The sequence below is a fragment of the Pristiophorus japonicus genome, chromosome 1, assembly GCF_044704955.1.
Source record: "Pristiophorus japonicus isolate sPriJap1 chromosome 1, sPriJap1.hap1, whole genome shotgun sequence".
NCBI lineage: Eukaryota > Metazoa > Chordata > Chondrichthyes > Pristiophoridae > Pristiophorus > Pristiophorus japonicus.
The window spans coordinates 366,424,903-366,448,596 of NC_091977.1; the positions used below are offsets into that span (position 1 = coordinate 366,424,903).

At 43.9% G+C, this 23,694-nt stretch overlaps 1 long non-coding RNA gene across 1 annotated transcript in view; it reads left to right on the forward strand.

Annotated features, from left to right (window-relative positions):
- The first annotated feature begins 4,651 nt into the window (after nucleotides 1–4,651).
- The window catches only part of LOC139259500 (uncharacterized), a 59,609-nt gene continuing 40,566 nt past the window's right edge, over nucleotides 4,652–23,694 (forward strand). Inside the window, exon 1 of the long non-coding RNA XR_011592580.1 lies at nucleotides 4,652–4,768. This is a non-coding gene — a long non-coding RNA (uncharacterized lncRNA). The remainder of the gene's footprint in view (nucleotides 4,769–23,694) is intronic.

Consider the following 23,694-nt stretch of genomic DNA (forward strand, 5'->3'; position numbering starts at 1 on the left):
CATTGAGACTCAATTACGGACATACACCAAAAAAACCATTCCAGTGCTAGGCAGTGCAACGTTAGCTGTAACACACAATGGATCAGTGAACTGGCTGCCGCTCTAGATTGTGCCAGGCAATGGTCCCACACTGTTGGGGAGGAGCTGGTGAGCTGAGATGAACTGGAAATGGGGGGATGTGCACGCAGTGTCATCTGTGGAGCGAAGTTCATGCTCACAGATCCTACAGCAATTTGAGTCGCTATTCCAAACTGGCGCCGGGACATTCAAAGGTACCAAAGTAGTGATTCGCATCACCCTGGATGCCAGACCATTGCATCACAAAGCCAGAGCTGTGCCGTATGCGATGCGGGAGAAAATTGAAAGCAAATTGGACCATTTGCTGAGAGAGGGCATCATCTCGCCCGTTGAATTCAGCGACTGGGCGAGCTCCATTGTTCCCGTCCTAAAAGCAGTTGGCTCGGTCAGGATCTGTAGCGACTGCAAGCCCACTATCAACCGGGTGTCCCTACAAGATCAATACCCGCTTCCGAGAGCGGAGGATCTTTTTGCCACGCTGGCAGGCGGCAAGCTGTTCACCAAGTTGGACCTCACTTCAGCTTACATGACCCAAGAACTGGCTGACGAATCCAAACTACTGATCACAATCACCACGCACAAGGGACTGTTTGTTTACAACAGGTGTCCGTTTGGCATTCGATCAGCGGCCGCGATCTTTCAAGAAACATGGAAAGCCTGCTCAAATCCATTCCTGGAATGATCGTATTCCTGGACGATATCCTCATCACGGGTCGGGACACCGAGGAACACCTCCACAACCTGGAAGACGTGCTATGCCGACTGGACCGGGTAGGCCTGCGACTGAAGAAACCTAAGTGTGTGTTTTTGGTTCCCGAAATCGAGTTTCTGGGCAGGAGGGTTGCTGCAGCCGGGATTCATCCTACCCAATACAAAAGAGAGGCGATTCGACGAGCGCCCAGGCCCTGCAACACATCAGAGTTGCGTTCATTTCTGGGACTCTTGAACTATTTCAGGAATTTTCTGCCGAACTTAAGCACATTGTTGGAGCCGCTACACGTGCTCCTGCGTAAGGGTTGCCATTGGTTTTGGAGGGACTGTCAAGAACGGGCTTTCAATCGGGCACGTAACCTACTCTGTTCAAATAAGTTGTTGACCCTGTACAACCTCTGTAAGAAATTGATTCTGACAAGTGAAGCATTGTCCTATGGGGTTGGGTGCGTGTTGCAGCAGTACAATGCTGAAGGGCAACTCCAACCTGTGGCTTATGCCTCCAGGTCGCTCTCTCAAGCAGAACGTGGATATGGGATGGTTGAGAAGGAAGCACTCGCTTGTGTCTATGGGGTGAAAAAGATGCACCAGTACCTTTTTGGCAGGTAGTTCGAATTAGAAACGGACCACAAGCCGTTAACATCCCTGTTGTCAGACAGCAAGGCTGTCAATGCCAATGCGTCAGCTCGCATACAGTGATGGGCTCTCACGCTGGTTGCGTATGACTACACCATACGGCACCGGCTGGGCACTGAAAATTGCGCTAACGTGCTCAGCTGGCTTCCACTGGCCACCACTGAGGGGGCAGCGGAGCAAAGCGCTGAGATGGTCATGGCCGTTGATGCCTTTGACAGCGCAGGCTCCCCCATCACAGCCCACCAGATCAAAATCTGGACCAACAGAGATCCCCTCCTATCTTTGATTAAGAATTGTGTCCTGACTGGGGAATGAGCGCCCGCACACGGAGCATACCCTGAGGAGGTCAGACCGTTTCACAGGAGGATGCATGAGCTCTCCATCCAAGCTGACTGCCTACTATGGGGCAGCCGGGTAGTCATGCCCCAGAAGGGCAGGGAAGCTTTCATCAGGGAACTCCACAGCGAGCACCCAGGCATCGTGCTGATGAAGGCCATTGCCCGGTCACACGTTTGGTGGCCGGGAATTGATTCAGACCTGGAACACTGTGTTCGCAGGTGCACGACATGTGCTCAGCTGAGAAATGCCCACAGGGAGGCCCCGCTCAGCCCGTGGCCCTGGCCCACCAGGCCATGGTCACGCATTCACGTAGACTACGCGGGTCCGTTCATGGGGAAAATGTTTCTCATCGTGGTTGATGCGTACTCGAAATGGATTGAGTGCATCATTTTGAATTCGTGCACGACATCCACCACTGTGGAGAGTCGACGTGCAGTCTTTGCAACCCATGGTTTGCTGGACATCCTTGTTAGCGATAATGGCCCATGTTTCACCAGCTACGAATTCCGTGAGTTCATGTCGAGTAATGGCATCAACCATGTCAGGACAGCACCGTTCAAGCCGGCTTCCAATGGCCAGGCGGGACGTGCGGTCCAAATCATAAAACAAGGCATGCTTGGGATTCAAGGTCCCTCCCTTCAATGCCGCCTATCGCGCCTCCTGCTGGCCTACAGGTCCCGACCGCACTCGCTCATGCGTGTCCCGCCCGCGGAGCTCCTTTTGAAATGTACAATCAAAACTCGGCTGTTCCTCATTCATCCTGTCTTGTCCGACATTGTTGAAGGCAAGCGCCAGTCCCAAAATGAGTACCATGACCGTAATTCAAGGGGGAGATGTATTGAAATTGGTGACCCCGTATTTGTTCTCAATCATGCTTTGGGGCCCAAATGGCTTGAGGGTACTGTAATATACAAAGAGGGGAATAGGGTCATCGTGGTTAAACTTAACAATGGGCAGATATGATGCCAGCATCTGGACCAAGTAAAAATAAGATTCAGCATGGACTCTGAGGAACCTGAGGAAGATCATGAGATGGTATTCACACCAACGCCAGTGAACGAGCAACAAGAACATTCAGCAGCATGCACAGTCCCTGTGGTCAGCCCGGACAGGCCGGAATTACCACAGGGGACAGACACACAAGCCAAGGCTCAACAGCCAGAGCCCCAACTGTGGCGCTCCACGAGGGAGTGCAGACCACCCGAAAGACTTAACCTGTGATCCCAATAAGACGTTGGGGGGGGAGGTGATGTCATGTATGTAACCTTCATGTAACAACACTGGAATACTGTATATACTTGATAAATGCACACATTGACCATAGAGGGTGAACTTGTGGGAGACACTCCTCACCTGGTCATCCAGGTATATAAAGGGAGGTCCCACACAGGGTCATCACTTCTTGGTCCTGTGAATAAAGGTGCAGGTCACAGAGTGACCTTCTCCATGGAATGTGCCTCATGTGGATTTGTGGTATTGTGTAAGGACTTTACAGGTGGGACAGACGGTCATTGAAGGAATGAGTGGGTGGGGAGCCTCGTTTGCCGCACACTACTTCCGCCACCTGCGCTTGTTTTCTGCATGCTCTCAGCAATGAGACTCGAGGTGCTAAGCGCCCTCCCGGATGCTCTTCCTCCATTTAGGGTGGATTTTGGTCAAGGATTCCCAGGTGTGGGTGAGGATGTTGCATTTCATCAAGGAGGCTTTGAGGGTGTCCTTGAAACAAGGTGCGGCCTTGGACAACATGGCCATTATCCATAGCTCGGAAGCCTACTATCAGCAAGGGCAGACATCGAGGATGAGGTCCAACACCGCCTCCAGTGTGCCAGCATAGCCTTCGGTTGCCTGAGGAAGAGGGTGTTCGAGGACCAGGACCTCAAATCTGGCAGCAAGCTTATGATCTACAGGGCTGCATTGAAACCTGCCCTCCTGTATTGCTCAGAGATGTGGACCATATACAGTAGACACCAAAATGGCAACCACCGTGCCTGCTGCAAAAGTGGCCGGAAGCGAGCTAGCCGCGATTTGTTTGACGAAACTAGCCTTAATAGCCATCTCTAAGGTACCTAATTTTGTGGCCATGTTGACTAATGCATTCATTATCATTAGAACAGTTTACAGAAACATTCTTAATGTGATGAAAAATTGTTTTGTTTTATCTTCGCAGAAAAGCTTCTTTTGACGATCTGGTGCTTGTTTTAATATTCAGTGCAATTTAATGTAGGAAGCAACAGTCTAATTTGTTCAGCAACAGCAAGTTAAATGTCAATACTGCACTAATTTCTATTGTTCTAATATCTTATAAAATGTCACTGAAAATTGGGGCTCTAAATGTGAAAAAAAGCCATGAATTTCATTTTGAAAACCTGTCTTTATTTTTAGAATTTACTTTGACAAGTTTATCTTGAAGGGATATCCACAATCATTAATCATCACAAAATGGAACACAATGGAAAAAAAAATCATTAGTCACACACCTGTCATGAAGGAGTATAAGTTAATTTGGTTGTCACTTTTTCTGTAGAATTTGGCACATGCTTCCAATTTTATAATGCAGAAAGTTTAGAAAAGGGAACATTTCATAATCAAAGAATAATAAATGTAGATGTGCGGCTGAGTGAACTAACAAGAAAAGTCTTGAGTAAAATGAAACTTTCCTATGTTTACTGCTGGATAAACATTTGCTAGGATTTCTCTGTCAAGCTCAAACACATAACAAGATTAGAATAAATTAGTTCGGGGATGAAATTGGGTGCCTTTGTGGTCGCAAATGGTTTTGCGACCGGTAGCGACGATGACATCGACTCCCACCTTATTTGGCGGGAGTTTTGCAGCGGTGCGACAGCGTTGCACCCCGATCTCCTTCACTCAGAGATCATGACCTCATCACCTCGGAAGCGCCGCTGAACCAAAATTAACTTCCGCCCCCTTCAGCAGCACCGGGCAAAAACAGTCGGAGGTGTGGATTTGGAAGCTGCCGATGAGTAACGGTTAGGTGGCCAAGGTATATAAAAAAAAAAATTACCTTTCTCGTCGCCGTTTTTTCTGCAGGTTCCTGCCCGCGATCGTTCAGCCCGGCATTGTGCTTGAGTGCCAGGCTGATTGCGTGGGATCGCCGCTCCCTTGATGGTCCAGGTCGGTACCTTTTAAATTGCAGAGCCTGCAGCGATGGCCCTTCCCTTTAACGTGGTAGCACTGCACAGCCCAGTTTGCAGCGCTGCTGAAGTCTCCACCCTGCCTGCCGCCAATATGCGCTCCAAGAAGAAAGGGGAGGGCTTGATTTAGCGCTCCACTTCCTTCTTGGCATGCAAGTGGTAATTTTTTTGAAAGATTGACATTTTTAGGACCTGGCGCTAAATTTTCAAACTTTTAAAAATTAACGTCCCATAGTGAATTTCTCCCCCCATTTAGTTTGGATGAGTACATTTGCAGATATTTAGTTTTGTAATTGTTTGCAGATTTTGAAAGTTTACTTAATCTGCCAGTAAAAGAGATAAAACACTGAACATTTCTCCTGACCCCACAAAAGTCTGCTCAGCCACTGTGGGGCATCCCTGAGATGAAGGGGTTGACTTATGAAGAAAGGTTGAGTAGGTTGGGCCTATACTCATCGCAGTTTCGAAGAATGAGAGGAGATCTTATTGAAATATATAAGATAATGAGGAGGCTCGACAAAGTAGATACAGAGAGGATGTTTCCACTCACGGGGAATTCTAGAACTAGGGGGCCTATTTTCAGAATAAGGGGCCGCCCATTTAAAATGGAAATGAGTTGGAATTTCTTCTCTCAGAGTGTTGTAAATCTGTTGAATTCTCTGCCCCAGAGAGCTGTGGAATATATTTAAAGCGGAGATAGACAGACTTTTGAGTGATAAAGGAGTAAAGGGTTATGGGGAGCGGGCAGGGAAGTGGAGCTGAGCCCATGATCAGATCAGTCATGATTTTATTGAATAATGGAACAGGCTCATCAAATGGCCTATTCCTGCTCCTATTTCTTATGTTCTTATGTCCAGTAGCCCTCCCCTGGATTGCCTCTTCCTCCTTTATTTGTAGTTCTGGAGGAGCCGCCGGATTTCATGACCCTGACCCACCTCAATCGTCATGCTGTCTTGTCAGTATTAAACGCACACTCAGAATATTCCCGAATATATTATGATGAAGCTTGATTATGAAAATTGAATGGGCCTCTCGCTGGTGCCATCGGGTGAATGGTGTGATCGCGTTCCCCGCTGCCTGCCCAATCGGCACCTGAATTGAAAATTGCTCAATTAGTAAAAGGTTGGGAAGCAGGGAGAGAAGATCTTTATTCAGCTGTGGAACTGCCATTTGAAATGTTCTGCCTGTTGAAAGTATGGCAATAGCACATGAATGCTCTGATTTCTTTTAGTATTGAACCTAAAGAAAAAACGGAATAAAAAAATAGCTAGAGTAGAACTTTAGATAAATAATTACTGACAGGTTTTCTCTTTGAGATTAAAATTACCCCCACTGTCTTTTGGATGAAATGTTAAAGTGAGGCCCATTCTTCTCTTTCATGTGGACATAAAAGATCCCATGACACTATTCTAAAGATGAGCAGGGGAGTTTTCAACCAACATCATGAAAACAGATTATCTGGTTGTTAAGTATGGAAGAACTCCACAAGACTGAGTACTGTGAGCTAAAACTGATGTGAACTTAGTCTATTTAATACAACTCCAGAGTGCTGAAGCAGCATGGCAGACAACCTTTTATACTCCCTTGCACGAGGTGTGCAGGTGACCCTTGGGCCTCCAACAGTTGCACCCTCTGGTGATAAGTCTTACACAGTTACAATGTTTACATACATAACGCTATTCATTTCTCATTTTTAGGGCCTTACTGTGCATAAACTGGCTGCCTCGTTTGCTACATAATAACAGTGACTACACCTCAAAAGTTTTTTATTGGTTGTAAATCACTTTGAACATAACATAAGAACATAAGAATTAAGAGCAGGATTAGGCCATTCAGCCCCTCGAGCCTGTTCCGCCATTCAATGAGATCATGGCTGATCTTCTACCTCAACTCCACTTCGCTGCACTATTTCCATATCCCTTGATTCCCTTAATATCAAAAATCTATCAATCTCTGTCTTGGATCAGGATGAGGTTGTGAAAGGTGCTATATAAATGCAATTTCTTTCTTTCTCTTCAAGGAGCACTAATTTGACCAGTCCAAGTTAACGACAAAATATTTGGGGCAAATCAATGATAGCCCCTTTTGAAATTAGTAGTATTTCTGAAATCGAGATTGCCTAAATGTGGGACATAGATTAATCCACGAATAAAATAGACACCTATATTGGGCTCAATTTTGCCCAAACCCTTTTTCTGGCATATTGCCAGAGTTACGCCCGTTTTTCTAGGCCAGAAATACGCTGGAAATATTTTGCCAAAGTTTCCCCGATCTATAATTCAAATTTGGCGCCGCGCATGTCCCGTCACCTCGGGTGTGGAGCCTGCTGTCTGCGCCGAAAAAACGATATTGCGGCTTCTGCGCACGCACGACAAAAAAAGTGAGGTTTTTGACATTGTTGCAATGGACATGCATGCGCATGACAGCTCCAAGTTGGCAATCAGCCATTTTTAAAGAGCCATTTGTATGTATGAGAAGGAGTGCTGTGTGAGAGCATTGGAAAAATCGCAGCTGCAGCAATACAAGTTGCAACGTGGTGCAAGGACCAAAAATTTATTGCAGGATGAAGTGGAGGCACTAGTTACTGTGACTGAGAATAGAAGGCAGGAGCTGGATACCAGCAGAGGTCACATAAAAGTTCCACTCAAAGAAATGAAGAAAGGCTGGAATCAAATTGCAGAAGATTACGGTGCAATGGTGACCACCACGAGATCTGGAGGCCAGTGTAAAAATAACTGGCAGGACCTTGGTCAAGTAGTTAGTGTAAGGAATATTTTCATTTATTCAATGCTGTTGTTGTGTTATTATTATTGTTACTGTTGTAACTGTTTTCAAATTAAAAGTTTTTTTAAGTTATGTAAATTTACACATTTATTCGCAAGTGATCTTAAAGTTTTTAAGTGATCTTAAAGTTTGTAAGTGATCATAACTGAAAACTTTAAAGTTTGATACAAGAATAATTTTATTAAAGTTAAGTTTGTTAAACCTTTGAATAAAATATATTCTACATCAAAACCGAATCATTTACAGTATTTGTTCCATTATTAACACATCTTTTGGAACTCAAGAAGAATCTTTCCATCATTTGTTCCATTAACACAACACAAGAGTATGGAACAGGTCCAAACAGTAAACATGACCCATGTGGAATAGTTGTCGCTGAGCCTTCAAGTAGAAAAGCGTTCACGGATGAATTGCTGACGTAAGGCTCGAGCAATCATTAAAGGGGCACGACAGCCCACCCTCCTCCGCAGTTATGCTTCGGGTTCAGGTACTTGCATGGCTTCCTCATGCTCATCATCGTCCTCCTGCTCGTCATCTGCATCTTCGTCATCATTATCGTCAGCCACTCTCACCGCAGGTGGGTCTTCTCCTACCAGCTGCTGCTGCCTCATGATGGCTAAGTTATGCAGCACACAACAGTGAACTGACCGACAATCTCAGGGGAGTACAGCAAGTAGCCTCCGGAATGGTCCTGACATCAGAAACGCTGATGCAAGGTGCCAATGGTCCTCTCTATGATGCTGCACGTCACAATGTGTGACATGTTGCATTCCCGGTCAGCTTCCATCAGGGTTACGTGTCGGGACGTCATGAGGCAGTTGGTGAGGCTGTACCCTTTGTCTCCCAGTAGCCCGCTCTGCCCTTCTGGCTGCTGCTGAAACTTGGCAGATATAACACTCTCGCGTAGGATGAACACATCATGGATGCTCCCAGGGTATCTTGCATCAATTGACATGATGCGATGCATGTCGTCACACACAAGCTGCACATTAACAGAGTTGAAGCCTTTTCTGTTCCTGTACATCTCGGTTTCCTCCAAAGCTGCTCGCAAAGCGATGTGGGTTCAATCAATGCAGCCCTGTACCTTTGGGAAGCCAGCAATCCTGGAGAAGCCCATAGCCCTGTCACACATTCCCTGGGTGGTCATGGGGAACTTTATAAATTCATTCTTCCGCGCATACAGTGTAGCCATCACCTGGCGAATACAGCTACTTGCTGTACTTCCCTGTGATTGTCGGTCAGTTCACTGTTGTGTGCTGCATAACTTAGCCATCATGAGGCAGCAGCAGCTGATAGGAGACTTGTGTTGCATGTTGAGAGATGGCACACACATCCCCATTTGTAGCTTGAAATGATCCGGAGGCATAGAATGAAAATGAAGCTGTAACCTTCACTTCAACTGACGAAGCAGTCCTCCTGATGCTTCTAGGTTGCAGGTCTGCTTTCACTAACTCACAAATCTCACTTACAACTGCTTCGCAGAAACGCAGCCTTCTGACACAATCGGCATCACTCAGCTGCAGGTATGAACGCCTGCATCCATATACCCGACATGGATAAGGCCTCCTGCCCAGCACCCTATGGGCTTTGATGTTCTTCATGAAATGATATCGAATCAATTGTCTCCTACGTAGCACCATCATGCAGAAGGCTTGCACAAGGTATGGCATTGTCAGTATTGCTCCCATAGTTAAATTTTACCTTTGCAAGAAGCTCAAAATGGCAGGAAGGTAGGCAAGAAAGGTTTTTTGTTCTCTCTCACCAAGGTCTGTATGGATGGACCACACCCAGGTCTTGTGACTTCTCCTCCCCTCCCCCAATCCATTGTAGTCTTTTGACTTCCTCCCTCCCCCCCCGCCCCCCGCCACAGCCCCCACCTTCAAACTCATTGCAGTCTTCAGAAGCTTTCCGATTGGCACCTCACCGCCCCCCCCACCCACCCCCCAAGCTCATTGCAGAAGGTTTCCAATCGGTGGGCACTGCCCTCTCAAACCCCAACCCCCACCCCCGAGCTTGTTTTCCAGCCGAGCCCCGAGCCTCTGTGTCCGGGCACGAAGTCGATTCTGCTGGCTACAACCCTCCAGCATTGCTTGAAGACGTTTGGTGGTGGCGTGTAAGTAAGAAAAAAAATGAAAACTTCGGAAATGCAAAAAGATTCCATTTACTACATTGACAGGTAAAAAAAAGTTGAACTTTATTATGGATTTTTAGAGTGTTCTTGACTCCCTCCAAAATCTTCGATTAAAAACAATGGTGTCTTTCAGTGGCGATTTGTCAATGTGCACTGCTTTCTACTAATTCACCAGAAGGTTTTTTGGTGGTGGCCAGATATGCTGACCTCGGAGGAAAGTTTTTGGCCAAACTGCGAAAAATTATTACGTCTAAAGAAACTCACCTAGAAAAATCATAACTAACTCCATTACACCAGTGCAGATCGTGGGGGAAACTTTGAAAAAAAAAATATGCCAGAAAAAACGGCGCAAATGACCTGAGAAAATTGAGCCCTAAGTCAGTACATATGATGTTCATCCCATATTTTCAGTGCTGGCTAGGATCCAATTAGATTTTGTAACATAAATGCTTTCATTTTATAGTTACATGTCAAAACCTGGCATCCCTTTAAGCCTTTGTCATTTTCTACCATTTTCTTGATTTCTTTACTTTGTTTGCAAGGAGCTAAAAGTGGGTACATTAGAAAATAAAAATGTCCTGTCCACTGCATTATCAATTCCAATCTTTCACAATAAGTTCAGTGCATGAGAGGAAACCTTGTGCCAAATATCCAGCCAGGAATCCTATCATGTTTCAATGTTTGTTCATTATTTGGTAGTATTGAAAGCTGAGATAAACATATCAGCCGTTAACTGCACTGCTTCTGTTTTGCTGCTATTCTTGCTGTGACATATTCTTATTAGTAATGCTAAAAAATATGAAGGAAATTATCAACGGTGAGATCAGCACTGAGCCATCACTGATCTCACCGTCACAAGAAAATCTGGGCCATTAAGTTATTTTCATTCATTCGTCTGTGTCTTGCAAATGATGCCCTTGTATCTATTTTAAGTATTTGATTGAGGTTTTCTACTGTGTTATATCTTCACATTTAGACTGTGAAATTAATTTGGTTTATTATGCTGTGCTTTTATGAGCTAAACTTTTTTAAATAGCTTTTTGCTGTTTTCTGCTATTTTCCTACACATCCATGTCAGAATAAAAACAATTGTGTTTTTATAAACTATTGTTAATATATTTTCTGCAAACCCTTTATACATTTCTCTCCAATTTAATCCTTTAATTTCCACAGAATTACTTCTGTTACTACAGTAATCATTTTCAAGCTGAGTTGACAGAATTTAGATCTGGAATTTGAGTATTGGTATTCTTTTTTGTACTAATGGTCTTGTTCTCTGTTCGTGCCATTAAAACAAATACGGGGCATTAACCACAACCTAAATCTAAAATGTTACTGTTCTTTTCCTCTGCTTTTATAATTAAACTTCCTCCTCTAGATTTGGAAGAGTTCATCTGACCAGCACATACAAATGATCAGTAACCTCTAGGGATTGCTGCAAAGATTTATACCTCTTATCTTTGCTGGTTGCTAGGATGCATAGATTTGCTGCATGTTGGGTGATTCTGGAGAGGTGATACTGGTAGATTCCATTGGAAGGAAGTTTTGTATTCTTGATGTTTGCAACCTAAAGTGACTGCAAAAAGTTACATATCTTCTAATCAAGTTAGGGACGTCAGCACCATTTACATGAACACACTGTATGTCATACATTCTAAGGTGAAGAGCATAAATGTATTGAGATATTCAGGGACTCCTGGATTAGTAATATAGCCTCAATATTATATATTCAGAGGATTAGCATCTAATTGGTAATCTGAGAATTATTGTGGAATCATTGAATGGTTACAACACGGAAAAAGACCATTTGGCCCATTGAGCCTGTGCAGACTCTTAGCTAGTTTACTCCCCTGCCCTTTCTCCATAGCCCAACATTTTTTTTTCCTTCAGATATTTATCCAACTCCCTTTTGAAAGGTAAAATTGAGATTGCCTCCACCACCCTTTCAGGCAATGCATTCCAGATCTTAATCAGTCGCTGCGTAAAAATGTTTTTTCTTACGTCGCCTTTGGTTCTTTTGCCAATCACCTTAAATCTGTGTCCTCTGGTTCTCAACCCTTCTGCCAAAGGGAACAGTTGCACTCTATCTACTCAGTCCAGCCCCCTAATGATTTTGAACACCTCGATCAAATCTCTTCTCAATCTTCTCTGCTCCAAGGAGAACAACACCAGCTTCTCCAGTCTATCAATGTAAAGGAAGTCCCTCATTCCTGGAATCTTTTCTGCACATTCACTAAGGCCTTCACATCCTTCCTAAAGTGTGGTGCACAGAATTGGACACAATACTCCAGTTGGGGCCGAACCAGTATTTAACACTCATCATAATTTCCACACTTTTATACTCTATACCTCTATTTATGAAGCCCAGAATCCCGTAAGCCTTTTTAACTGCTTTCCCAACCCGCCCTGCCACCTTCAACGATTTGTGCACACATACCCCCCATGTCTCTCTGTCCGTGCACCCACTCAAGTCCAAGTCATTGATAGATATCAAGAAAAGTAGTGGTCCGAGAACCGACCACTGGGGAACACCACTGTATACCATCCTCCAATCTGAAAAACAACCATTCACCACTACTCTGTTTCCTTTCACTTAGCCAATTTAGTATCCATGCTGCCATGTCCCTTTTATTCCATGGGCTTCAACTTTCATGGCAAGCTTATCATGTGGCACTTTGTCAAATGCCTTTTGGAAATCCATGTACACTACATCAACTGCATTACCTTCATCAACTCTCTCTGTTACCTCATCAAAAGCTCAATCAAGTTGAATAAACATGATTTCCTTCAACAACTCCATGCTGGCCTTCCTTAATTAATCTACACCTATCCAATTGACAGTTAATTTTGTCGCTGATTACTGTTTCTAAAAGCTTCCCCAGTACTGAGTTTAAACTGACTGGCCCGGAGTTGCTGGGTTTATCTATACACACTTTTTTGAACAATGGTGCAACATTTGCAATTCTCCACTCCTCTGGCACCACACCCGTATCTATGGAGGATTGGAATATTATGGACAGTACCTCCACAATTTCTGCCCTCAATTCCTTCAGCATCTTAGGATGCATTCCATCTGCTCCTGGTGATTTATCTACTTTAAGTACAGCCAGCCTTTCAAATACCTCTTCTTTATCAATATTTATCCTATCAAGGGTCACCACTACCTCCTCCTTCTCTATGTCTATGGCAGCATCCTCTTGCTTGGTGAAGAAAGATGCAAAATAATTGTTTAATATCTCTGCTTCCATGCATAGGTCTTCTTTTTGGTCCCTAACTCGCCCCACCCCTCCACTTTTAGATGACTTTTGGATTACCTTTCATGTTGGCAGCCATTCTATTCTCATACCCTTTCTTTGCTCATCTTATTTACATTTTCACATCTCCTATGACCTTTCTATATATAGCCTGATTCTCAGATTTGCAACCTGACATCTGTCATATGCGCTTTTTTTCTGCTTCATCATATTCTCTATCTCTTTCATCATCCAGAGACCCCTGACTTTAGTTGCCCTGCCTGTGTCCCTAATGGGAATGTACTGTACCAGAACTATTTCCTATTTAAAGGCAGCCCATTGTTCCATTACAGTTTTGCCTGCCAATCTTTGATTCCAGTTTACCCAGGCCAGATCCGTTCTTATCCCACTGGAATTGGCCTTCACCCAGGTAAACATTTTTACTTGAGATTGTTCCTTTTCCATAGCTAATCTAAACCTTATGATACTGTGTTCACTGTTCCCTAAATGCTTAACTACTAAAACTTGCTCCACTTGACCAACCTCATTCCACAAAACCAGATCCAGCAATGCCTCCAACCTCGTTGGGCCAGAAACATACTGATCAAGAACGTTCTCCTGAACACACTTCAGAAATTCTTCCCATCATGAGCATGAGGTTGTTAAAATGTCAATAATTGGCTTTAGATAGGTTAATGGAGTTGAAATAATCTGAAATGTATTTGCATATTTTCTCATATATATGCAAAAGATCCAGGGGCTGAAGTTGATGGTCTTATCGCCCACTGTCGCCGACTGCCACCGAGATCCACCGACATTCCTCTCCGGGTTGTGCCCAATGCCAGTTTGCTCTTGGGCTGGAGCGGGTGGGAACTGTCAGCGGACGGCGAAGTGGCGCAATTGACCTCCCGCTCGCCGAGATGCCAGATTGGTGCAGGCGGGAGTCGGTGCCAGCAGGGGGAAGGACCGCCACAAGGAGGCTGGTCTAACCCCCAAGGTAGTTTAAAAAACTGAAAAAAAAGTTAGTGAACTTTAAAAAAAAAAATTTTCACAGCGACTTACCTTAATGGGTTCCCCTGAAGGTCTTCTCGGCAATTTTATTTTCCAATAATTTTTATTTGAACATCTTCGACCCTCCATGGGTCTGACTCCATCCTTGGTGGCACTTTGGTGGCAAGAGCCTTTGCTGCCGAGATTGCGAGCTTCCACCCGCTCCTACCCAGTTTGACGTCGTACGTCGTTTGTTTGCCGACAGCCCAACTTTCAAATTATTTTTCATCAATTTCCCGCCCAAAGTGCAGCGGCAATCGGCAGTCTTTTGGGTGGCATTTGGGTGAGACTTGGCCTTCACTGAGTTCGGCACCCCAGTATTTATTTAAACATGATGATATTTCTTAGAATTATAGAATTTTACAGCACAGAAGGGGGTCATTCGAACCTATTACTCTGCCAACTCCTGAGAGAATGATCATTTAATCCCACTGCCTTGTTCATTTCCCATACTTTTTGAAGTTTACATTTCCCTTTTAAAAGTGATAATGAATTTTGCTTCCACCACTCTTCGTACTAGGGCATTCCATTTCCTAACAAACCTCTGTGCAAGAAATTCTACCCTAACCTCTCGCTATGTTGTTTTGGTTATGTTTAATATATATGTATATGATTTAAGTTTAAACAAGGGATGTCCTGTGGAAAGAGGGAGCTGATCCATTGGGACATACTCCATTTAAACCAGGCTGAGACCAGTGACCTGGAGAATCGAATAAAAAGGGGGAAGGGGTCAGGTGAGGGGAAATTTAGAAATCTAAAGAGAAAAGTCAAGGCAATGGAGCAGTATAGCAATTTGGGTAAAAATAAGTAGTGTGACAGGAAGTAATGGAGAGTTTAGTGATAATAGTGTATCAGCGAATAAGTTGAAAGTGGGGAAAATCATAATAAATTAAAATTAAAAGCTTTTTATTTGAATGTGCAAAGCATTCATAACAAGAAAGACAAATTTGGGGCCTAAATAGAGATAAATCTCTGATCTAATTGCCATTACAGAGACATGGTTGCAGGGTGACCAAGGTTGGGAACTAAATATTCCAGTATACTTAATGTTTTGAAAAAACAGGCAGAATACAAAAGGAAGGGTTAGCCCTGATAATAAAGGATGACATAAGAACAGTAGTGAGAAAGTATCTTGGTTCAAAAGATCAGGAAGTAGAATCAGTATGGGCGGAGATAAAATATAACAAGGGGCAAAAGTCGCTGGAGTGAGTATTTTATAGGCTCCCAAACAGTAGCCATACCATTGGACAGAGTATTAATCAATACATAATAGGAGCTTGTAGTAAAGTTAATTACAATAATCATGGGGGCCTTTAATCTTCATATAGACTGGACAAATCAAATTGGCAAAGGAAGTCTGGAGGATGAATTCATGGAATGCATTCAAGACAGTTTCCTGGAGCAATACATCATGGAACCAATCAGGGAACAGACTATTTTATATCTTGTATTGTGTAATGAGACAGCATTAATTAGTAATCCCATAGTAAAGGATCCTCTGGGGCAGAGTGATTATAATATGACAGAATTTTACATTGAGTTGGAGAGTTAAATACTTAAATCTGAAATCAGTGTCTTAAACTTAAAAAGCCTATTACATAGGTATGAGGGGTGAGCTGGCTCAGGTAGATTGGGGAAATTAGATTAAAAAAATATGATGGTAGATAAGCAGTGGCAAATATTTAAAGAAATATTATAAAATTCTCAATGAATATACATTCAATAGGGAAATAAAAAACTCCAAGGGATAGGTGATCCATCCATGGCTAACGAAAGAAGTGGAAGATATTAATAGATTAAAAGAAAAGACCTGATAACCAGAGTGCGAGAGGAAATGACAGAATGTATAAACATAAGAGTGTATCAGAAAATGAGTCAAAGCAGGGAAAAATGGTAAAAAGACAAAATTATAAGTTTATCTGAATGCACGCAGCATTTGTAAAAAGATAGATGAATTGATGACACAAATAGATATGAATGAGTATGATCTGATAGCCATTACAGAGATGTGGTTGCAAGGTGACCAAGGCTAGGAACTGAATATTCAGGGTTGTTTGACAATTTGGAAGGAAAGATAGAAAGGAAAAGGCATTGGGGTAACTCTGTTAATAAAGGATGAAATCAGGCCAGTAGTGAGAAATTATATTGCCTCATATCAAGGTGTAGAATCAATTTGGGTGGAGATAATAAATAATAAGGGGAAGAAGTCACTGGTGTGTGTAGTCTATAAGCCCCCTCACAATAGCTATACTGTTGGACAGACTATAAATCAAGAAATAATGGAGGCTTGTAAAAAAGGTATGGGCGAAATAATGGGCAATTTTAAACTTCAAATTGGCCGAGATAGCCTTGAGTAAGAGTTCATAGAGTGTATCCAGGATGGTTTCCTTGAACAGTACCTTATGGAACCAACCAGGGAGCAGGCTATCTTAGACTTTGGAAAGAGTCCCAACTTTCTCACCCTCGAATTTCAAATTCAGTTGGAGGGTGAGAAAGTTGGGACTCAAACCAGTGTCTTGATCTTAAATAAAGGTGTTTACAAAGGTATGAAAGCAAAGTTGACTAAAGTGGACTGGGAAAATAGATTCAAGTATAAGATGGTTAATGAGCAGTGGCTGACATTTAAGGAGATATTTTATAACTCTTAAGAAAAATATATTCCCGTGAGAAGGAAAATCTTTAAGAGAAGGGAAGAAGGGAAAACCATTCATAGATAACTAAGGAAGTAAAGGATGGTATTAAATTAAAAACAATGGCATACAATGTAGCCAAGATTCATGGGAGGCCAGATGATTGGGAAATGTTTAAAAACCAGCAAAGGAAGGCTAAAAAAAGAATTAAGAGAGAGAAGATGGATTATGAGAATAAACTAGGAAGAAATATAAAAACAGATAGTAAGAGCTTCGCCAGGTATATAAAAAGGAAGAGGTTAGCTAAAGTAAACTTTTGTCCCCTAGAGTTTGAGACTGGTGGATTAATAATGGACAACAGGGGAATGACAGAGATTTGAACAAATATTTTGTATTGGTCTTCATGGTAGTAGACACTAAAAACATTCCAATAATAGATAATCAAGGGGCTATAGGGATGGGGAAACTTAATACAATCACTGTCACTAAAGAAAAAATACTTGGTAAAATAATGGAACTAAAAGTGGACAAGTCCCCTGGACCTGATGGCCTGCATCCTAGGGTCTTAAAGGAAGTGGCTGCAGAGATAGTGGATGCATTGGTTGCAATCTACCAACATTCCCTGGAGTCTGGAGAAGTCCCAGCAGATTGGAAAACTGCTAATGTAATGCCCCTATTTAAAAAATGAGGCAGACAGAAAGCAGGAAATTATAGACCAATTAGCCTAACGTCTGTCGTTATGCTGGAGTTCATTATTAAGGAAGCAGTAGCAGGACATTTGGAAAAGCATAATGTAGTCAAGCAGAGTCAAAATGGTTTTATGAAATGGAAATCATGTTTGTCAAATTTGCTGGAGTTCTTTGCGGATGTAACAAGAAGGGTGGATAAGGGGCAACCAGTGGATGTGGTGTATTTGAATTTCCAGAAAGCATTCGATAGGTGCCACATAAAAGGTTACTGCACAAGATAAGAGCTGCGGGTAACATATTAGCATGGATAGAAGATTGGCTAACTAACATAAAACAGACAGTCAGTATAAATGGTTCATTTTCCGGCTGGCAAACGGTAACTAGTGGAGTGCCACAGAGATTGGTGCTGCACCCTCAACTATTTATTATTTATATGAATGATTTGGATGAAGGGACCAAATGTAATGTAGCCAACTTTGCTGATGATGCAAAGGTGGGTTGGAAAGCAAGTTGTGCGGAGGACACAAAGAATCTGCAAAGGGATATAGACAGGCTAAGTGAGTGGGCAAACATTTGGTAGATGGAGTATAATGTGGGAAAGTGTCACTTTGGCAGGAAAAATAAAAAAACTAATTATTATCTAAATGGATAGAGTTTACAAAATGCTGCAGCAGAGAGCAACCTGGGGGTTCTTGTGCATGAAACACAAAAATATAAAATGCAGGTACAGCAAGTAATCAGGATGGCAAATGGAATATTAGCCTTTATTGCAAAGGGGATGGAGTATAAAAGCAGGGACGTACTGCTAAAACTTTCCAGGGTATTGGCGAGACCACACCTAGAGTACTGCGTATAGTTTTGATCTCCTTATTTAAGGAGGGATATACTTGCATTGGAGACAGTTCAGAGAAGGTTCACGTTTAATTCCTGAGATGAAGGAGTTGACTTATGATGAAAAGTTGAGCAGATTGGGCCTATTCTCATTGGAGTTTAGAGGAATCAGAGGTGATCTTATTGAAACATTTAAGATACTGAGGGGGCTTGAGAAGGTAAATGCAGAGAGGATGGTTCCACTCATGGGGGAATCTTGAATTAGGAGGCATAGTTTAAGATTAAGGGGTGGCCCCTTTAGAACTGAGTTGAGGAGGATTTTATTCGCTCAGGTTATAAATCTGTGGAATTCTCTGCCCCCAGAGCTGTGGAGGCTGGGTCATTGAATATATTTAAGGTGCAGACTAACAGAATTTTGAATGATAAGGGAGAGAAGCATTATGGGGACCAGGAAGGGAAGTGGAGCTGAGCCCAAGGTCTCATTAAATGGCAGAGCAGGATCGAGGAGCCAAATGGCCTACTCCTGCTCCTATTTCTTATCTTCTTATGTTCTTCTAATGTTGTGAAAAATAGTAGTGAGCCTAAACATTGGGAGAGCTTTAGAAACCAGCAAAGGATGACCAAAAAATTAATAAAAAGTGAGAAAATAGAATACGAGAATTAACTAGCAATAAACAAACAGCTTGTAAGAGCTTCGAGAAGTATGTAAAAAGAATGAAAGTAGCAAAAGTAAGTTTTGGTCCCTTAGAAGCTGAGACAGGTGAAATTATAATGAGGAATAAGGAAATGGCAGATATTTTAAACAGTAGAAAAGCATACCAAAAATAGTGGAGAACTATAGGATCCGTTCCTGCCCCGCAACAGTAAAAATTGGACTATTAAATATAAAAACCCAGAATTGCATTACAGCCCACAAAAAGAGCTGGGCAGGAAAGGGTTAATTCATACACTGCAGCCAAACCATAAAACATCATGAGGGACAAAGATACAGGACATCGGCCATCGATCTAAATCACCAGACAATGAGAGCCAAAGAGATATTCGTTATCAGAACACCAGAAGAGAGACATTCACACCGTCAATGGTTTTCTGTCTGAAAAGATACAAGAACATTCATATATTAATTTCCCCTAAGGGGTAAAAAGCGTACCTTGGACTGTGGCTTTAGAAAGGCTGATATCAGGGTAGGCCTAGACAATGGACTGGATCCTGAACCAGTTGGATATGAATGCTACTGGAAACCAACAATTAAGTCATCTTGGGAAGGTTACTTTTTAAAGGATCTCACCCGACAGACAGGCGGTGTCCAAAGTAATCATGGACAATGACTAAGGTAACTTAAGACAGCTTAAGAACAACAAGGCTTCGGGAGTGAATGGAATCCCTGCTGAGGCACTGAAGTATGGTGGAGACGAACTATTGGCACGAATACATGACCTCATCGCTCTCATCTGGAGGGAGGAGAGCATGCCGGGAGATCTCAGAGGTGCAGTCTTCATGACCATCTTTACAAAAGGGGACAAGTCCGACTGCGGCAACTACAGGGGAATCTCCCTGCTATCAACCACTGGGAAAGTCGTCGCTAGAGTCCTCCTGAACCGTCTTCTCCCTGTGGCTGAGGAGCTCCTCCCGGAGGCGCAGTGCATATTCCGTCCCCTACGGGGCACAACGGACATGATTTTTGCAGCGCAACAGCTGCAGGAAAAATTCAGGGAGCAGCACCAACCCTTATACATGGCCTTCTTCGACCTTACAAAGGCCTTTGACACTGTCAACCGCGAGCGTCTATGGAGCGTCCTCCTCCATTTCGGATGCACCCAAACGTTCGGCACCATCCTCCGCCTGCTCCACGATGACATGCAGGCTGTGATCCTTACCAACGGATACATTACAGACCCAATCTACGTCCGAACCGGGGTCAAACAGGGCTGCGTCATTGCCCCAAAACTCTTCTCAATCTTCATCGCTGCCATGCTCCACCTCACAGTAAATAAGCTCCCTGCTGGAGTGGTACTAAACTACAGAACCAGTGGGAACCTGATCAACCTTCGCTGTCTCCAGGCCAGGTCCAAAACCACCCCAACCTCTGTCGTTGAGATACAGTACGCGGACAACGTCTGCGTCTGCGCACATACAGAGGCTGAACTCCAGGATATAGTCGACATATTTACTGCATGGGCCTTATGCTAATCATCCGTAAGACAAAGGTCCTCCACCAGCCTGTCCTCACCACACAGCACTGTCCCCCAGACATCAAGATCCACGGCGTGACCCCGGACAACATGGACCATGCCCCATACCTCGGGAGCCTCTTATCAACAAGAGCAGACATTGACGACGAGATTCAACACCGCCTCCCATGTGCAAGTGCAGCCTTTGGCCGCCTGAGGAAAAGAGTGTTTGAAGACAAGGCCCTCAAAACTGCCACCAATCTCTACCATGGTCTACAGGGCTGTAGTAATACCCGTCCTTCTGTATGGCTCAGAGACAAGGACCATGTACAGTAGACACCTCAAGTCGCTGAAGAAATACCATTGATTTCTCCGCAAGATCCTACAAATTCCCTGGGAGGACAGACACACCAACATTAGCATCCTTGACCAGGCCAACATCCCCAGCATTGAAGCACTGACCACACTTAATCAACTCCACTGGGCAGGCTACATTGTTCACATGCCAGACGTGAGACTCCCAAAGCAAGCTCTCTACTCGGAACTGCTTCACGGCAAATGAGCCAAATGTGAGCAGAGGAAACATTACAGGGACACCCTCAAAGCCTCCCTGAAAAAGTGAAACATCCCCACTGACATCTGAGAGTCCCTGGCCAAAGACCGCCCTAAGTGGAGGAAGTGCATCCGGTAGGACGCTGAGCACCTCGAGTCTCATCGACGAGAGCATGCATAAATCAAGCAGAGGCAGCGGAAAGAGCGTGCGAAAAACCTGTCCCATCCACCCTTACTCTCAACGACTGTCTGTCCCACCTGTGACAAGGATTGTGGTTCTCATATTGGACTGTTCAGCCACCTAAGGACTCATTTTTAGAGTGGAAGCAAGTCTTCCTCGATTCCGAGGGACTGTCTCTGGTGAAGATGACATTTGATGCGCCCAACGTGTTAAATCTGTTCCAAGATTGCAAGTTGTTTTTTGGTATAAAGAAGACCCATTTTCGAAGGCAAAACACAGCAGTACAGGAACAGTACAGGAACAGCAACAGAAGTCAGCTAGTTTTTGGGACACAAGCTGCAACCCAAGGAAAGGGCCGACAGTCAAACTCAGAAACAAGCACAGGTGATTGTATGATGGTTCCAGCCGAATCATAAAAGGGTTTTGTGTTTGGGTCTGGATAACTTGGGGCTTAATTTTGGCCAGGAGTTGCTCTGTTTTTTTTGGAGTAACTTGATTTTTCTGGTCTATCTTAAAAATCCCCATTTTGCACATTCAATTTGCACTAGTGTAAGTGAGTTAGTTACGATATTTTAGTTTTTTTTTATCAAAAGGGGGCGTTACCAGCCACCTACATCAGTTCTGCAGATTTAGGCAACTTTGGCCAGCTAATAGTTATGCCAAATCTACTTAGGCCAGCGTATGTGGCCACTTCAGAAAACACTTACGCAGAGTTAAGAAATCAGCGCAGGTAGGTACATCGGAGGCCATTCGGACTAGGCTACGGACAGGCAGGAGAACTGATAGTTCTCCTGCCTGGATGATTTCTATCAATTCTGCTGCCCGCCCGCCCCTAGCCCTGGCCGAGTGAGTTTCAAAAGATAAAATTTAATTTGGCCACTAATAAAGAAACCTAATGACTAAAGAATGTGAATAGGATCAAACAGCTGTACAGGACATCATATGACAAACTTCGCAAAGTTAATTTACTATACAACAGAAGCATTCATGGTAGCTGAAACGACAAAAATAAAATAAGTGCAGAGGACCTGCACCTAAAGCACCAAGCCTTACAAACCACCAAACCTTGCAAACAAAAAAGTTCTAAGAATTAAATAACAAATAAAAAGTTGAAGTAAGTCCTACCTTTTTCTTAAAACTCGGTCCAGGAAGGCAGCGGGCCGACCTGTGCTGGAGATCACTCGGCCTGGGCTAGGGGCAACACGACAATGCGCATCGGGAGTCCACTCGGCCAGGGCTAGGGGAGGGAGCGATCGGCATCGGGATTCAACGCGATATCTGTATTCCACAGAGAGAGAGGTTGGGCTGCAAATGAACGGGGCGGTGGGGGGGAGGAGGAGGAGAGTGGGTGAACGCGGCATCTCTGGAGCGAGAGCGAGGCAGGGACGAATGCCAAATTTCGGCGCTACTCGCGACCCGACTCCAATGTGCATGTGCAGACGTCCCGGCACTGTTTCAGTGCAGGACGCTGGCTCCACCCCCGACTCGACTGGCCACGCTGTGCGACGACCGGGGAGAGGCCAAAGTGGGGAGGAATTTTTTCGGTGCACTTTTGAACGGAGAAAAATGGCACATCTCCAGTAAGTGCGTCGAAAAAAGAGGTGGGCCAAAATTGAGCCCTTTATGCGTAACAACCAAATTGCGAACGAGTTTAATTTTGTCAAGTTGTGCAAACGACCTTTTCGTATGGATTTGTATTATGAGTTTGTTAGTCCCACATAGATCGAAGTGATTTATACAGGGAGGTAGTTGTATGTGTATGTTCAATAAAATGAACAAATCTTGGTTGAGCAAAAACCCTGTGCCGTGTGTAATTTTGTTCTTATAGATCCTGACGCCAAGTCCTGACGGGGGACTAGGTATTTAGAAACACTTACAGAACCAAAGGGCTAATCAGAGTAAGGAACTTAAATTAATTATTATCAGTAGAAAAAAAGTACTTGTGAAACTAAAGAGACTAAAAGCCGATAAATCCTCTGGACTTCATGGCAGGGTTTTAAAAGATGTGGCTGCAGAGAGAGTGGATGAATTTGGTTGTGATCTTCCAGAATTCCCAAGATTCGAGAAAGGTCTCAGTGGATTGGAAGGTATCAAATGTAAACCCACTATTCAAGAAAGTAGGGAGAGGGAATACAGGGAACTACAGGCCAGTCGACGGGAAAATGCTGGAATCCATTATCAAGGAAGTGGTAACAGGTCACCTAGAAAATTATAATGGGGCAGAAATTCCACTAACAGCCTTTCCGTGGGCAATCGGGTAAAATAAAGGAAAAAAATGCGCACCAACCATTCTCTCCTGCGCCCTCCTGAGCTTCCGATTCTGTGAAGATAATTCCCGGGCAGCGTATGACGTCACGCAGTCCGGGAACGCAGCACATGCGAAACCGGTGGCTTCCTTCGGAGTCTGTCCCCACCCACAGGAGCTGTCAAAGGATCATATTTACATAGGCCATGCCCCCGATTTTTTTTGACCACTGCTGCAGCTGCTTTACAGATCACTACAAGGTTTTTGTCTACTGTAAG